Source organism: Mobula hypostoma, chromosome 19, assembly GCF_963921235.1.
Source record: "Mobula hypostoma chromosome 19, sMobHyp1.1, whole genome shotgun sequence".
NCBI lineage: Eukaryota > Metazoa > Chordata > Chondrichthyes > Myliobatiformes > Myliobatidae > Mobula > Mobula hypostoma.
This window is the reverse complement of record NC_086115.1, coordinates 6663034-6675298: the sequence shown is the minus strand read 5'-3', so window position 1 is coordinate 6675298 and position 12265 is coordinate 6663034. Positions and strand designations below refer to the sequence as shown.

General features: G+C 46.2%; 1 protein-coding gene across 7 annotated transcripts in view; it reads left to right on the top strand.

Moving 5' to 3' along the window:
* The window catches only part of LOC134358780 (leucine zipper putative tumor suppressor 2 homolog), a 238084-nt gene that overhangs the window by 126364 nt on the left and 99455 nt on the right, over positions 1–12265 (top strand). Inside the window, exon 3 of one of the 7 annotated variants that reach the window (XM_063071262.1) lies at positions 1567–1750. The exons of 4 other annotated variants lie outside the window; for them this stretch is intronic. The gene's annotated coding sequence lies outside the window, so the exon portion shown is untranslated. Of the gene's footprint in view, positions 1–1566; positions 1751–2217; positions 2630–12265 lie in introns of those variants that run through there. 2 more of the 7 variants (XM_063071259.1, XM_063071261.1) reach the window with 2 other exon arrangements.

Here is a 12265-nt window from a genome sequence, read left to right as displayed (position 1 = left end):
ATGCCGTTCTGAATCCGGGGGAAAGCGGCTGCCTTTTATGGCGCGCTGCTTTTTTTTTGTAACAGTGAAAACACCTTCTGAAAGCGAAAACGGTACTAATGTAAGTCTTTCGTAACAGTGAGGTTTCGTAAAGCGAACATTCGAAAAGCGGGGGACACACCTGTATCTTGGGAAACTGAAGCCATCAGCACACGTTAGCAGGGTCCATGGGTCCTGTGTCTGCCCTTTGGGAACAAGGCAGTTAAAACAGACGTAAATATCAAAAAACATCAGTCTGGTGAAAAATATTCACAGCTTTTGTCCTGCTGATGAATGCTTTTGGTTCAACACTGTTGACGTTGTTTGCCACTGGCTGGGTAGAGCTGCTGGGATTGTAAGCAGCATGTGATACAGTGAGCGGGGAGGGAAATCAGATGAAAACAATGAGGAATGTAGGAAGTCTTCAATCCCAATGAGGCGCTGTTCCGCACCACTCCACTGGGTTCCTTTGTTCCTAATATCCGGCTTTTGGGTTTATTCGTTCTTTGGATCCAGCAAGGCTATACCTATCCCTGACAGCCCCTGAGAGGGTGGGGGTGAGGATGTCATGAGGACTAGAGTGCCTGAGTTATAACAGAGGAGAATAAGAGGCAGCCTTATTGAAGTGTTTAAAATTATGAGGGGCATAGATAGAGTGGATGGTAGCAGGTTTTCCTCAATTTAGAGAAGTCCAGAATTAAACAAGTTTACGATGAGATGGAAAATACTTCTTCACACAGAGGGTGATAAAGATACAGAATGAGCTGTCAGTTTAAATGGTGTGGTTGTACCATTTCAGAAAGACTTTGATTGGTACATGGAGGGGTGGGACTTAGAGGAAAACAAAGGCAGAAAATTGGGACTAGTAGGGTGGTCAGCATGGACTCATTGGGCTGTGTCTGGTCTGTATTGTTCTATGACTAAGACCCCACAGACAGCAGCACAATAATGATTGGGTAACTTGTTTTAGGTATGATGTTCAGGGTCGCTGAGCCATTCTTTGGGACGGTACAAAATTATTTTGCATTGGTGTTTACGTTCATAGAGTCATACAGCCTAGGAACAGGCCTTTCGGCCCAACTGATCCATTCTGACCAAGGTTGCCATCTTAGCCTGTCCCATTTGCCTACATTTGGCTCATTTACCTCTAAGCCTCTCCTATCCATGTACCTGACCAATTGTCTTCTAAGTGTTGTTAATGTCCCAGTCTCAAGCGCTTCCTCTGGCAGCTCCTTCCATACACTGACCACTCTTTGGGTGAAAAAGTTGCCCTTCACCTCAAAATGATGCTCTCGTGTTATAATATTATATACATTAACTTTCCCCTCTGTTTTTAGCCTCTTCCAAAACTGCCCAGAAAATGGACTTGTATCACACACAAAATGCTGGTGGAACGCAGCAGGCCAGGCAGCATCTGTAGGAAGCATTTTGTGTGTGTTGCTTGAATTTCCAGCATCTGCAGATTTTCTCATGTTTGCGTTTTTGGATGGACTTGTATGTCAGGTTTTAAGCAGGCAATGTGATGGAAGTTGTATTTCCTTTTGAAAGGTATCCTGAGTGATTTGGGACAAAAGAGAATCGGCAGGTGCTGGAAATGTTGAGTTACACACACAATGTGCTGGAGGACCTCAGCGGGCCAGGCAGCATCTAAGGACAGGAATAAGCATTTGACACTTCGGGCCGAGTCCATTCATCAGGACTGGAAGGGAAAGGGGAAGAGCCAAAAAAGCAGGTGGGTCTGGGGAAGAGGGTGAAGAGACGCTGGCAGTGATGGGTGAGACTGGGTGAGGGGAACGGTGGGTTGGGGAAGAAGGGGGGTGAAGTAAGAAGCTGGGAGAGGATCGGTGGAAGAGAGGTAAGGGGCTGAAGAAGAAGGAATCTAATAGGGGAGACAGTGGAACATGGAATAGAGGAAAACTGGGGGGGGGGGGTTGGCGATGGGCCGATCATGAGGGTGGGTGTGGAGAAGAGAAGGAGTGAGAGGGTAACCAGAAGGGGAAATGGAAAGAGAGGAGGGAGGGTGAAAAATGAAATATTACTCCACCCCCACAATATTTGAGGTCAGTCTTCCATTGCAGACGCAATCGGCTGGAGGAGAGTTTACCATGGGGTTGCTGCGAATGGGGTAATGGGGTTCTGGGGTTGAGAAGGATAGCAAATCAGCCGTGACCGAATGGTCTAATTCTTCTCTTATGGAATGGATTGGATTTCCTTTGAGGGTGATATAATGAGGACGACGGGGAATGAGGGCTCTCCATCCCCCTCCCCCCCGTAGTTACTGAAAAAAGGATCCAGCCTTAAGGCCGTGTCAGCTTTAAGGGGGCTGCACTTCAAAGCGCTCTCGACGGCGAGGAAGTGCAGAGGAGCGGTGAGTGGGCTGGACTCATCACTGAGAGGCGGGCAGTACACTGACAGCTCTGACGGGAGTGTAGCTTCGGGCTGCCCAGAACAGTTGAGCCCAGTTTGCGAGGAAGTACGTCGGAGAGCGAGCTCGCATACTGTGTGGCTGCAGAGATCCTCTGCTCGGCTGGAAGGAGGGAGGCTTAGCGGGGTCCGGTCTCCGGGATTCGCCCCGAGAGTGCAACCATGGAGGCGGCGGCGAAGGCGAACGGTAAGGGAGCCTGCAAGTCCGCCTGCTGTTGGGGTGGGTGGGTGAGTGAGTGTAGGGCAGGGCGGGGAGTTACAACTTGCAAAACTCCCTTCATGGTAAAGAGTTACAGTTCGGGATGATTTGCGGGAAGAAAAGGATTCTGATTTCACGCAGCACTTTCCGGGTTAAAAGGGTGTGCGGGGTTTGCCTCTGGGGTCCGGCACACCGAGGAGGTTCTTTGCAAAGTTGCCTCTCGTGTCCCGCTGACCAGTCGGTGTTTGCACCGAGGCGGAGAGAGGGAAGGTGGGCTCCGGTCCGGAGGATGTGGCGGGGAGCCATATGCTTTGTGCTGTTACTCCCTCTTTCCCCTTGTCCCCTGACTTTGTTCTGGGAGCGGATGGGTTTGGAATCGACCCAGCCTGCCCCCTCGCGTTAAGAGATTCCCAGCCCGCTCTCGGGGAGCCTGGTACACGTTGGTTAGTGGTTTAGTTAAAATTCTGACCATCGCGCTACTGCGCGGGTTTAACGCCTGGCACGGCTATGTCTGGTGTGTATTTTAGCGCAGAAACTATTCGCCGTATGTTTCCGTTGTGTTTGGCAAACTCGTACTGAGGACAGTGGAAAAATACTGGGGAGGCGCGGTGGCTGCGAAATGAGGTGAAACCTTCTCTCGTGCATCTGTAGGAAGATTACGTGTATCCGCACTTGTTACTGGGCTCGCGTCCTGAGCCTGGGTTAACCGTCCGATCTTCAGATTCCACTGTGAGAGCAGGGAGTTTACAATGCATCTCATTAAACAAATCCAAATAAAACGCCACTGTCCGTATGGGCGACCTTGGAAGTTAATTGGATTCCTACAAGAAACTCTGCTCCTTCACTTAACGGAAGCTTGCCTTAACTGGTTTGGCTTGTAAAGTGGTTGTCCGGGAGGTGGGGGCTCTGTGAAATAGCCCAGTGGATCAGCCACCCCCATCTGCTAAACCGCCTCTAATTGGTTGCAATAATTTATGAAGGAATCTCCTTTTTCCAGGGTACTTCAGAATGGTCAGTGACAGCGGATCTTGGCAGCAATGCCCATAACTCCCGAATTAACTCGAAACTCCAGTCAGTTGAATCTTTGAGTGTAAGGGAATCTGATCTCAGAGTTGCAAATCAAAGAAACAATGTCCGTTTAAATCAGACTAATTTATTTACTGCAGCAGTGAAATGTATAGTTTTCATTAAAGAGCCTACACAACCTAAGGATCTGTTTTCATGTGTCACAACACATTCCAGTGCCAACATAGTTTGCCCACCATTTTCAGCAGAACCATTCATTCAAGTAACAACAACAATGAACCCCCCTCCCCCCCCCCACTCCCAACACACAGAGACAGGACTGCAGCCCGAGGACAGGCCATGGACTCTCAGACTCAATTGCACAACTTTCATTCACTGTTTACTTGTTTACATTGTTTATGTTGCAATTCAAATAGAAAGTGGTTTATCTTTCAGATTCTGAGAAAGGGATTTGTGTTGTAGTACAAAACTTTGGTTAGGCTTCACTTGAAGTATTGCAGTCAGTTCAAGAAGGATGCAGAGGATTAGAAAACTTTAAAATAATGAGACACACAGGTAGGGTATACAGTCAGGATCTTTTTCTCAGGTTGTAAGTACATTTGAGGTGAAGGGGTGAAGTTTTAAAGGACGTGCATATCCATATTCCTGACTCCCACCCTCTGCTGTCCATGCTGTAACTTTCAACAAGCCCAGTTCACCCAATTCCCCTGCCTACCTATTTTGATGGCCCGTTAAGCAACCTCTCAATTTTGCCCAGTTCTCAAGTTCTTGCTGTGCTTTGCCCCTCCCAGTCAATATAATCTTCAGCATTCTTCTACTGGCCTCTAGAGCAGGGGTTCCCAAACTCTTTTTAAGCCATGGACCCCTACCATTAACTGAGGGTCTGTGGACCTCAGATTGGGAAGCCCTGCTCGAGAGCATCTATGATTTGTTCTGCTGTGAACATCGCTGATCTGCAGCTGATTCCAGTCCAGTAGCAAGGGCATGTGCTATGTTTTGTTGTTGTTCGGTCATTAAGTCGAGTCTGACTCTTAGTGCTGTATAAACAAATACTGTTATAGCAGATTCCATCTGACAGCTACAGCAAGTAATCTTTGCCATTGAGCTTTGATCTAGTCAGTGGTCGGAAGCAGGATGTATCTCCACATTGGGATAGACCCATTCCAACTGAGCCACTGTTTTAGGCCAATTGACAAATTGAAACATTTGTATAATCAATGGAATATTTGACCAAGAAGGCCCTAAAAGTAAATGCCTTTCACAGTCTCTGCATGTTGCAATATTCTTGACAACCAATATATCTCTTGTGAAGAGCAACCACAATTAAATGAAGCCGCCGTTGTGACCAGCACACGCCTGCAAGCCAGGAGTCCTGGGCATTCTTCCCTGTTTTTCTTCAGAATGACGGCATTATATCTCTTTCACATCCCCAAGAAGAAAGTTTCCAACAGTGCGGCACTGATTCTTCGACAGACTAGAGTGTCAGCTGGCACCGGGATTCACATTTTTGGAGTCTTAGCAGTGTAGAGAAACAAAAGGATCTTGGGGTCCGAGTTCATAGATCCCTCAAAGTTGCTTTGCAAGTTGAAGAAGGTGTATGGTGTGTTGGTTTACATTAGTCGGGGGGGGGGCAGTGGTTAAGTTCAAGAGCCACAAGGTATGTTTATTTCTTGTTGCCTCATTATAGGTAGGATGTGGGAGCTTCAGAGAAGGTGAAGAGGAGATTTACCAGGATTAGAGAGCATATTTTATGAGAAAAGGCTGAGAGAGCTAGGGTTGTTTTTCCTGGGAGTACTGGAGGATGAGAGGTGACTTGATGGAGCTGTATGAGATTAGCAGAGGCACAGATCTGGTGGTCAGCCAGCACCTTTTACCCCAAGAGTGGTAGTGGCTAATTCAAGATTATTTAATGTTATTTCGAGGACACAATTCGAGAAAAATGAAATAATTGTTAATATATAAGAGTGGTTTATACATTGATTGTATGTCCATAAAGTGATGTTAGACACAGGAGTGTCTGTACATAAGGTGACTCCGACCAGAAGTGATAAAGTAGTAATGATTGACGATGTGGAGGGGTGGGTTAGTGAGTGGAGAAGTTGATCAGCCTTGCTGCTTGGGGAAAGTAACTGTTTTTTGAGTCTGGTGGTCCTGACGGGAGTGGGATACACAGTCCATGAGCAGATTTTCCATGACCATAGGCGATCCATTTAAGCTGAGTGGAGGAAAGTTTGAGGGAGTTGTAGGAGGTAGGGTTTTTTTTAACACCACCGGATAGATGTCTGGAACTGACTGCCAGGGGTGGCAGTAGAGGCTGATACTTTAGGATCATTAAGAGTCTCTTAGATAGTCACATCGATGTAAGAAAAATGGAGGGCAATGGGCTGTGCAGGAGGGAAGGGTTAGATTGATCATGGAGTATTGTAGGAGGGAAGGGTTAGATTGATCATGGAGTAGATTTATATAGGTTGGCTCAACATCATGGGCAGAAGGGCCACGCTGGGTTGAAGTGTTCTGTGTTCTATTTTTACAACTGGTGAGATTTCACTGAAGGATCTTCATTATTGCACAGTAGGATATGCCCCACCCAATTTTTACTCTGCAAGCTCAAATGTAATATTAACCAGATCATCTCTTCTTGGTTTAGACATGATGTATAATTAAAAAAAAGAGAATTGGCTAGAACATTTATAAAGCAAATTTTGGCAGTTACAGTGGTTATTAACCCTTTCCTGATGTGCATTATAGAACATTGTGCATTGATAATGTAAGGGAGTGTTGAGGCACCAGTTTATCTAGCTGTTCCTACCACTGGAACTGTAGGTAACATGTGATCCATTGGTGTTACCAGCCTTTAGTTGGTGACAAGGCAGTCAGACCAAAAAGAACTCCACAAGTAATTGTATGTCTAGACTGTGAATCCCACAATTAAAAGAAAAATTCTTCTCTTTATATTTTTTTGTGGAGGTTTTTCTCAGTATGGTGAAATATCAGTCAGGTGTCTCGTGCTGCAGGGCATAGCATTCAGTTCATAAACGGTACAGATTCTTTAACAACCCCTTTTATTTTTATTTTTATATTCTCTGAGGTGTGGATCCTCTGGTATCAGGCATCTCCCGTGTGTGTGTGTGTGTGTGTGTGTGTGTATGTGAGATTATGCATGTACATCTCTCTTGCATTTCTGTCCCTTGTGTTGCAGGCATTAGCCAGCTCGATCATGGGCACAATGCTGCCCACCATTGAGAAATCTTCAAAAGGCACGATTCAGTTATTGGAACTTTTAGTGTTTTTGTCTTGCACGATACTGCTGCCACAAAACAACAAATTTCATGACCAGAATCAAAATCAAATTTATTATGAAGGTGCAGTTGCAGGAATGATCTAGTGATTATCCAATGTTTGTGACAATCTGCTGCATGCTGTAAGATGCTTTGGATGATAAAAGTTGCTATATACATGCAAGCCTGTCTTCTGTTTGCACCTGTGGGAATGCTGATGCTTTAGGAGAAGGGGAACAGAAAACCATCCAGCCATGGTGTCTTTACCAACAAGTTCTTTGTCCTCCTGCACGTGGTGTTGGCTGGGCATGTGGATCAGGAGTGTGCAGATCTTGAGCCTTGGTTCTGCGTTAAATGGATGATCCCAACTATTGCCCACTGTTGTGTTGCTGCAACCCGTGTATCTGGGCAGAGATCGTTAACGTCCTGAGTATTTGTTCTCCTTTTGGACTTTGAGTACAGGTGGTGGTTTTGCTGTGTTACAGAGTACTGTTCTGAAATGGGGACCTGGTAGTACCATAAGACATAGGAGCAGAATTAGGCCATTCATCCCATCGAGTCAGCACCATTTGATCATGGCTGTTTTGTTTTCCCCCTCAATTGTACTCTGCATTCTCCCTTCAACAGTCAGGGCACTGAGAATAGGGGTTGGGTTGGAATGTTATACAGCACATTGGTAAGGCTGTATTTGGGATATTATGTTCAATTTTAAAGACAAAGAATACCTTTATTTGTCACATATACATTGAAATACCGAAGCATACAGTGACGTGAGGCGCTTGCGTGAATGACAGACAGTCCTTGGGTTGTATTGGGAGCAGCCTGTAGGTGGCGTTATGCTTTTGGTGCCAATATCGCATGCCCACAACTTATTAACCCTAACCACGTGTTTTGGAATGTGTGAGGAGACGGGAGCTCCCAGAGGAAACTCACATGGTCACGGATAGAATGCGCAAACTCCTTACAGGCTGGCGGAAGTTGAACTCTGATTACGATCACTGGGACTGTAGAGTGTTATGCTAACCACTGCATCAGCATGTGTGCTGATGCCATTACGCTGGGAGGGATGCAGAAGAGATTTATGAGGATGTTGCTGGATCATTCAGGGTGACAGATAGGACATACAGAGAGGTAGTCACACCCAAGGTGCAGGACACAGGAAACTGGGTGACAGGAAGGGGAAAGGGGTTAAGGAGCCAGTGTAGAGTACCCCTGTGGCCATCCCCCTTAGGAACGAGTACATCATTTTGGTTGCTGTTTGGTGGGGGGGGGGGGGGGCCAGACCTAGCAGAGGAGAATCACAGCGGTCAGATCTCTGGCACTGAGTCTGGCTCTGTGACTCAGAAGGGAAGAGGTGGGGTGAAGGGGTGAGCTCTGGTGATGGGAGATTCATTAGTTAGGGGAATGGAAAGGAGGTTCTGTGGGCAAAAGACGAGATTTCCAGATGGCATGTTGCCTTCCAAGTGTGAGGGTCCAGGACATCTGAGTCCTCAGCGTTACGTGGGAAGGTGAACAGGCAGAGGTTGTGTTCATGTAGGTACCAATGAGTGATGAGGTTCTGCACAGAGAGTTTAGGAACTTGGGTGTTAAGTTAAAGTGCAGGATCTCCAAAGTTGTGATCTCAGGATTGCTACCCATGCCACGTGCTAGTGAGGCCAGAACTACGGGGATTATACAGTTTAATATGTGGCTAGGGAGTTGGTGTAGGAGGGAGTGCATAAGATTATTGGGCTCTTCTAGGGAAGGTGGGACCTGTACAGAAGAGACTATTTAAACTGGAAGGGGACTGATATCCTTACAGGAAGGTTTGCTAATGCTGCACAGTGGGGTTTAAACTACAGTTGCAGGGGGATGGGACCAAGAGTGCAAGAACAGTTAGTAGAGAGGTTATGGAGACGGATGATGGTAAGACCTCAGACAAAGTTGAGAATCAGAACGTTGAATATGTTGCGACTGGTGACCTGAGCTGCGTGTATTTCAATGCAAAAAGTGTGGGCATGGATCAGCACCCGGAATTATGATATTGCAGCCATTAGTGAGACTTGGTTGCGGAAGGGGCAGGACTGGCAGTTCAACATTCCGGGCTTCCGTTGTTTCAAACATGACAGAGCAGGAGGGGTTGAAGGAAGAGGGGTGGCATTACTACTCGGGGAAAATGTCACAGTAAGGGTCCATCAGGATGGACAGGAGAGCTTCTCTAGTGAGGCATTACGGGTGGGACTGAGATATAAGAAAGTTTTGACAACATTACTGGGGCTATATGACAGACCACTCAATAGTCCTCGGGATTTGGAGGAGAAAATTTGTAGAGGGATCGCAGACGGTTGCAAGAAACATAAGGTTGTTAAAGTAAATGATTATAACTTTCCACATATTGACTGCGAATCCCATACTGTAAAAGAACTAGCAACACACACAAAACGCTGGAGGAACTCAGCAGACCAGACAGCATCCATGGGAAAAAGAGCAGTCGACGATTCGGGCCGACACTCTTCAGCAGGCCTGAAAGTCCTCTGAAAATTGGTCCTTTAGAAGATTGGAATGATAATCCATGTGTGGAGCCAAAACTAAGTAATTTTTTTGCATCTGTGTTTACTCGGCAGCAGACACAGAGTCTATAGAAGTGATGCAAAGCAGCATCAACTTCATTGACCGTGTACAGGCTATGAAGGAGGAGGTGTTTGCTCCTGAGGATAAATCCCCAGGGCCTGACAAGGTGTTTCCTTGGCCCCCGCAGGAGGCAAGTGCAGAAATTGCCGGGGCTCTAACAACAGGAGAGATACCAGAGGACTGAAGGATAGTGAATGTTATTCCGCTGTTTTTTATATCTAAAAAGGCAGCAAGCATAAACCAGGAAATTATAGGCCAATGAATCTCCCACCAGTTGTGGGAAAGTTACAGGAGATGGGATGTTATGTTGAAGTCGTATAAGACATTGGTGAGGCCTAATTTGGAGTAGTGTGTGCAGTTTTGGTCAACTATCTACAGAAAGGATGTAAGCAAGGTTGAAAGAGTACAGGGAAAATTTACAAGGATGTTGCTGGGTGTGGAGGACCCGAGTTAAAGGGAAGATTGAAAAGGTTCTCCTTAAAATGTAGAAGATTGATAAGAGATTAGATAGGTGGACAATATTATGAGGGGTATACATAGGAAAAATGCAAGCTTTTTCCACTGAGGTTGGGTGGGACTCCAACAAGAGGTCACGGATTAAGGGTGAAAGGTGAAATGTTTAAAGGGAACATGAGGAGAAACTTCTTCACTCAGTGTGGAACGAGCTCCCAGCATTTCAGAGAAGTTTGGATAGGGACATGGATGCTGGGGATATGGAGGACTATGGTCCTGATGTGAGTCAATGGGAGTAGGCAGTTCAAATGGTTTCAGCATGGACTAGATGGGCCAAAGTGCCTGTTTCTGTGCTGTACTTCTCTGTGACTCTGACTTGAGGGACTGAGTTGGAGAGATTGAACAGGTGGGGACCTTATTCACTGTAGTGTAGGAGAAGAAGGGGTGCTTGTATCGAGGTGTAAAATCACCGGGGCAGAGGTAGGGCAAATGTATGCAATCTTTTTCCTAAGTTTGGACGCAACAGCGTATTACAGGGTACAGGTTTAAGATGAGCGGAAAGAGCTTTCACGGGAAGCTGATGGGCAACTTTTTTGCCCAAAGGATGTTGAGTATGTGGAAGTAGTTGAGGCAGGTACTTTTTAAAAACATTGAGAAGTTCTTGGACAGGTATGTGGTTAGGGAAGGTTTACAGCAAACTGGGGTCCACTGACATAAAAAGGTCCACTGGTAGGGGTCCATGGCATAAAAAAGTTTGGAGCCCTGTTTTCGAGGGACATGGGCCCAACGTGGGCAAATGGGATTAGCTTGGATGAGAATCTGGCTCAGCCTAGGCCAGTAGGGCCAAGGCCTGCTTGGTGCTGTGATGACTCTCTGACTCTGTCTCTGAATACAGGCTTCAACTGCTGGCCTTGTTTTCAAATGCTAGCTAGGTTATTTATATCTGAGGGACAATGCTTCTGAAGGAAATGCTTGCCCTGTGTGTTACTGCTTTGACCGTGAAGCCGTCTCATTGGGTCAAAGCTTCACTCCCCTGTTGACTCAGCTACGGGCTGTTTCCAATTTATGATTGGTGCCGAGTGTCAGGTGACGTGGCAGTAAGTCTGGTCAGATCGTAGCACCTCGCAGAGTAATCAGTCTCCCTGTCACTGATTGTTTTGGGAAAAGAAAATTGCATTTGATGCTGCACGTGAAGCAGTGAAAACTTTGTTCCATCCGAGAAGGAGAGGGTAGTATTGAAGAGCAGAGCCCGAGTTCTTGAACTTTTCCCTCAGCCGTCCAGCTCTCTGATTTAGCATCTGTGTTGAAACTGCAGCTGTTCCACAGCTAACCTGAGGGGATTGGGACAAAGTCCCAAAGATCACACGGGGCCCACGAGGTTATAATGATACTAATGTCATTCATTTAGGAAATTCACCAAATAAAAGCTTCGAAGCAAACTTGGGGAGCCAGTGACATCAAGTGTGTTTTTTGGGGAGGGGTAGGAGATGAATTTCAGTTGGTGTGAACAAGTGGGGCTGTCATTCAGAAAGCTGGGGTTAAATCCTGTGAATAATTCCCTGCTTTTGTTTAGTCTTGACTTCAGTCTATTGAGTGAAGTCAGTCCAGAAGTTTTTCCTGAACTGGATAATCTGTGGCTGTGAGATGCCTGTGAATGAAGTCTTCGGGGATGGCGCTGTAGGATTTCAAGAGCAGTCTGATCCAAAAGGTAGCATGACCAAGACTGCAGCATCACTGAAGTATTCATCAGTGCAGCGTTTCCATTTCCACCAGTGCAATGCGCAGCATCTTGGTGCTGTAATGTCATTACACTACACTATACTACTGTGCTGCCTCCAGCAATATAGAGAGGACTCGAACCAGCAATCTTGTGATGGCATCACATCAAACATCCAAAGTCAGATCCATTGGGCTACACAGTATCTTTCAAAGGGCTATCATAGACACAGCAGGCTGAATGGACTCTCAGGGAAATAGGAAATGCGAACTCAGAAGTATAGATAAGTAATATAGTGTAGAATATTTTCCTGTGACAGAAGCATTAAACAAGAAAGAGGGCATAAGTTTAGAGTGAGAGATGGGAGTTTGAAAGGGGGTTTTGATTAATAGATACTTCTTGGGCTTCCAGCCGGGTACAGATATCAATTTTAACCAACAAACTCTGCCATCTTCATCAGGGTGATGTCTAGGCATGCATATATATACCCCTGTCGTCCTTCCGTTTGTCCGTCCTGATTGGTTAGTCCTCCTCTAATCA